At 36.2% G+C, this 5,858-nt stretch overlaps 1 pseudogene; it reads left to right on the top strand.

Moving 5' to 3' along the window:
• The first annotated feature begins 1,775 nt into the window (after window positions 1–1,775).
• LOC111736973 lies at window positions 1,776–1,894 on the top strand (annotated as a pseudogene).
• Window positions 1,895–5,858: the final 3,964 nt, after the last annotated feature.

The raw sequence follows: 5,858 nt of genomic DNA, 5'->3' as shown, positions 1-5,858 counted from the left end.
AAATTATTTCTTCTGCATCCATTTCTTTCCCACCCCTTGTATACTACCGTGCTAGTTGTGAAGTCGGTGACCTCTTTCATCCTTTTTCCGCCTTGCGGCACCCTCCGGCTTTGAGTCCCTTGTCATCACTACAGACCATCTCTCCTTTGTCTAAGCAATATGGGCTAATGGGTCTCCCCCTTCTAGTTTTTTCAAGATTTTAGTTTCTGACTCAATGTCATATACTTCAAAACTACTCCTATCATAATTCTTAGTAATTTCTATATCCTTGCAGATGGCAATTCCAAAACCTTGTTTTCTCATTTCCGTGAACTTGTCTCTACACTATTTCAGTCATCCCTCTCACAGTCATGTACCACCTAGACCTTGTAATTATCAAAATTTGTAACCTTTTTAAAATTCATCCCTCTCTATTCACCATCTTCAATCTTTCCAATTTTTATACCCTCTAATACTCCAAATCAGCACAGGCATCTACAATCCAGTGATCCTACCTTTGAAACTGCCTCTTAATTCTTTATACCCTCACTTCACTTCTTATTCAGATAAAATTCTGTGGCCAACCATTAGAGAATCCTTTCTTTGCATACGCCCTCACCTCCTTTGCTCTCTCTCTTTTGTCTACTCATTTGAAAAATGCAGCTCTAGTCAAATCCAACTCTCCTCTTATCCTCACCTGCACCTGTGAAACTAAATGAAGCTGGAAATAAACACAGGACTGCTGACTGGCCTCACTTTAAATTCCTTCTCACTCTCCACAAGAGAGCTTTTAATGTGGCCAGACAATCATACTACATTTTCCCAGTCCATTCACTCTCAGCTTTCCTAGGTGACTGTTTTGTATTTTTTACCCTCTCCTCAAATAACTAACTGTTCCTTCTTTGTTCTCACTCTCATTCTACTGAGGAAATAGAGGCAATCAGATGAGACACTCCACAAGTTCTCACACCCACGTGCACCACCTACCTGCATCTGGGTCATGTAACTCTGGCTTCTTCCCTGCTACTGGTGAGCATCCTCTCTGCCAGGAAAGGCCTATCCTTTTCTTTGTGCATTTAATCCAATACATTTTTATCTACTACGAAAATTGCTCTAGAAATTTCCCAATTTCCCATTTCTCCCCTACAGCAACAATGCGTCTCAACAGCATACAAATGTCTAAAAAAGAAAACCATCTCTTAATCCACTCCAGCCAGTACCTTATTTCTCCCTTCCTTTCTATAGCAAAACAAGTATCTACACTCATTATCCTCAATTCCTCTCCTCACATTCTCTTTGAACCTCTCTATCTAGGTTTTATTCTCATTGATGGAAACGAAACTCTTCTCAAGGTCATGAATGACTTCCATATTCTAAATCCAGTGGTCAAATCTCAATCCTTATTTTACTTGATCTATCAGCAACATTTGTTACATTTGATCTTGTTCTTCTTGAGATATTTCCTTCCCTTAACTTTCACCTAGTTTTCTTTCTTGCTAGCTACTTATTCTTCTTCTTCCTTTGTGGGTCTTCCTCATCTTTCTAACCTCGGAATGTTGGAGTGCCTCATTCAGCTCTTGGAGCTATTCTCATCACCTTAGGGATCTTAATTAACAAGGTTCTGACAACAAAAACATTTCTATCTTCGGCCAGACCTCTCTACTGAAGTTTAAACTCATTTTATCCCAGGGCCTTCTCAGATTTTCAGTTGAATACCTAATAACCATGTCAAATTAAACATATCAAAAATTTAGCTCCTGACCAGACCATCACTCTCTCTTTAAATATCTGTGTTTGTCTATGGTCGTGCCACCTTCAACAAGCCCAATTTTGTCTGATCTCAGAAGCTAAGCAGGGTAGGGCCTGGTTAGTACTTGGATGGGGGACCGCCTAGGAAGACCAGGTGCTATAGGTGTAAAAAATAAAAAATAAAGGATTGTAAGCTGACAAGGTTCTTGCAATCTGTGAGGTCAACCAAAGGTTGCTTTGCCTAAAAAAATAAAATAAAATAATAAAATAAAATAAAATAAAATAATAAAATTAAATTAAATTAAAATCTGTGTTCCCCACACGTTCCTGTTTGCTAAGATACAAAATCTTAGAGTATTACTTGATTCTTCTCAACCATATCAGCAAATTCTGTTGACTCTACTTTAAGAATATATGTATAATCCAATCTCTTTCTATCACTTTTACTGCTACGAGTCTCACATTGATTATTGCAATGATCTCATGAGTCTGCCTGTGTCCACTCCTGTCCCCTACATTCTATTCTCAATTAAGCAACTAGAATGAGACCATTAAAAAGCAGGCCTGTGCGTGTCAGTCCTCTTCACAAATGTTTCTAGTCTCAATCAAAGAAAAAGCTGAAATCCTCACAATGGCTTAAAAACTGTGAAGTCTGCCTTTCCTAATACCTCACTGACCTCCTGGGTCATGAATTCCCCCACCATTACCAATACCACCAGCTCCCTCTACTTCAGCCACATTGACCTCCTTGCAGTTCTTCTAACATGCCAGCCACACTCCTGCCTCAGGGCTCTTGGACTTGCAATATCTTATGCCTGAATTTTTCTTCCCCTAGATATTTACTAACTTCCTTCCCTCCTTCAGATCTTTCTTCAAATGTCTCCTTCTCAGTGAAGCCTTCCCTGACTGTCTTATTTAAAAGGTAACTGAGTCCAGTCCTGCTACACTTCCTAGGTAGTGTAGCAAGGTGCTTTAGTTTTCTACTTAGCACTTATCATCATTTAATGCACCATGCATTTAACTTATGTGTTTTATTTACTCTTCCTGCCCATTAAGGCAGGATTTTTGTCTGTTCTTTCCACCTACCATCAACTGCTGAATCTCTAGACCCTCAAACAAATAATATTGTTGCTAATCAATATCCATGCTATCATTTTCTTCAGAAATTACGAAGATATTTTCCAAAGCCCCCAGTTAGACTAAAGTCATGTGATTGATTTATGGTTAATGTAATGCTAACAGAATTCTTATAAGTCACCTCCAGGCCTGGTCTGTAAAAGCTTTCATGAGTGATATTCCGCTTTCTGCCTGTTTAGCAAAATGGAGCCCATTTGTTATAGATGGTAGCCCCTTAAAGTAGAAGGAGCATGGGTCCTGTCCCAGAATGGCCAGCACTGAACTGTGACACAGTAATAAAAAAAATCCTTGATTAGACTACTGATATTTTTAAAATCATTTAAGAAATTAACATACCCTGAATAATAGAGCACTCAATAAATATTTATGAATAAATAAAAATTTTTGTATTATTCTTAAACAAACTCATCTGAAAAGACAAAACACTGTTCCCTAACATAGTAAACAAAGTAAAATAAGCAAAATTTAACCATTAGTATCAAATATCATTCAATGCTAAACAACAGACCTACAAAGACTTTTTCAATGTACACTGCTGTGTGCACTTTATACTTTTCAAAAACCATTTGCTTCAACATGGTTTCTTTCCTCTCCTTTTTTCTGGTGTTACTTTTTTGCTCATTATTGCATTGACTTCTTGGTGTTTTATTGTTGGTGCTCATATCTACTCTTATCTAAATTCTACTCATTTTTGTTTTTTTCCTTCTCATTTTCACCTTACTTTTTGTTGTGTAGTCTTTGCTTTTTCACTGATAGTGGCAAGGTTTAGATTTTTTTTAGCTGTCATCAATGAATAAGAGCATTTTCTTGCTTATAAATCATCTATCATACGATATCTTCTTTGTGAACTCTTGGCTTGTCTCAGCTGTTGTCATGAATAGCCACATAAATACAATAAAAAACCTTTTCAAATTCTTTTGGAATTTGAGTCTGTCAGATCACCAAATAAAGGTAATAGAATAGTGAAAGCATATTTTGGGTAAATCTTTTCCCACATTTTCTGTGGATTTATTTTATCTAGTGTTGTTGTTTATATTTTCATATTTTCAAATTTACTGGTGGACTAAAGCAATCCTTTGAAGAATAGAGGAAATGGTATCCCTTGTGGTAACACTTGAGATTATTTTCAAACAACCTTTTTAAAACAATTTTAATCTAATCAAAATGTAGTTATAACCTGGAATTAAAATATATAAGAAGCGGGTTTCTTAATGGTTTATTTCAATGGGATGTGAAGTTAGAATTGTTAAGAAATGCATAATGCTAATTAACTAGAGTTAGAAAACTGGGAATGAGATCAAATATCCTGACATGAACTCTTGATCAACATTCCTTATTAAAAGTTTACAGAGGCCACTTGACTAAATAATACAAAGCTATGAGGTCATGGTCATTTAGACACTTGGGGATTGTTCCTCTTAGTCATTCTACCAACCAGCAGGGGGAGACACAGAATGCTCTCATAACCCCAGGTACAACTCCTCGTACCCTGGGACCTCATCAGTCCTTTCTTTGTCCATAACAGGTAGAACAAGTTGGTCCAGTTTGACAAAGCTCACCCTTTAATGTTTTTGGTTTCTTGAATTACAGTTGATTTTGCATTCAAGTGACTCATTAGAAGGAGGGACTTGTGTGTATTTGTTGGTTTTGCAGATACTAGATTATATCAGGTTTTTTAATATAAGTAAATTTGGACTATGGCTCCAAAAAATTGATGTATCTGATTGAAATTCAGCCATTTAAAAAATTATTCTTCACTCTGTCTCCTAATCATCACCTCAGTAATCTTAGCTCAATAGTCGACTTTTTATGGGAGTTAACAAAAGCCACTCTTAATACACGTAATAACAAACTATATTGAAATTTTAAAATGTCTTAGCAGGTTGGAAGGTCCACACTTTGTGCTTGAACTCCCAGGAATCAGATAATTTTGCTTTTAAGTTTTCATCAGTTCAGTTCAACACATATGGGGGAGGGAGTTAAGAAGACCTACTAAAGGAGATACATGCCAACTCCTGAGTTAAGTACTAGGGCAGGTCGCGGCACTTGCCCTTTGAATAGACAGACATTTGACAAATAATTTATGGGCAGTGTGCTCTGTACAACACAGAAAACACGAATGAGTTACTGAAGTAGCTTAGAGGAAAGAATAATTAACATTATCTGAGTAAAGCACTGAGGTAGGCTTCATAAAATAAAATAGTGCCTAAGCATGTTTTAAAAGAATAACTGAAAGAATGGATTTTGATAAAAAGGGAACAGAATGTGAAAAAGGATAAAATAGAACAACTGTTTGAACAATTTGTGTTAGTTTGTGTTACTGGAAAATAATGTGAAAGAGGGACCCCGCAAGCTAAAGCTGAGGAGGCAGGCAAAGGACAGGTAGTGGAGAAACCTGGACTAAGGCATGGAAACAGGCTATAGAGTGAATAAGAAGCACAAGGTTCTCAGTTGACCAAATGACTGTTCAAAATTAGATGGTTATTCAGGCTCTACCAACCTGCTGACAAGCATGAAGGTGACTGAAGGAATAGGAAAATATAGATGAAAATTCAAATCCTGAAGGACAAAAATCCATGCCTCATTCTTTCAGGAAGCTCATCTTCATTATATTAAAAGAATAATAGATTTGAATTATTAGGCAACACAGATTCTCAAAAATTAAATGTTATATTTAAAGATAATTTCAACTTCAAACTTATCTCTATACTCAACAACAATTTTTCCTTCTTCAGGCTTTGATTTCAAAGATTAAATATTGGTTCATCAAAAACCCTCAAAAGAGTTTCTTCACAGGTATATCTGAGTTCTTTAGATAACAACAAAGGCAAAACAACATTGAGTGAATATCAATTTTACTTTTTTCGTTTTGATTTCTTTGATTAATAATTTTATCTAATCTTTTACTAATTTTATAGAACATTGGGTAGGAATGATGACTTTGGAGAGCTAAATTCCTATTCGTGTTATATAAAAAGTATGTGGGTTGTCAC

Source organism: Pteropus vampyrus, unplaced genomic scaffold (genome assembly GCF_000151845.1).
Source record: "Pteropus vampyrus isolate Shadow unplaced genomic scaffold, Pvam_2.0 Scaffold1, whole genome shotgun sequence".
Classification (NCBI taxonomy): Eukaryota; Metazoa; Chordata; class Mammalia; order Chiroptera; family Pteropodidae; genus Pteropus; species Pteropus vampyrus.
The sequence above is the reverse complement of the archived record's forward strand: the minus strand, read 5'-3'. Positions and strand labels throughout refer to the sequence as shown.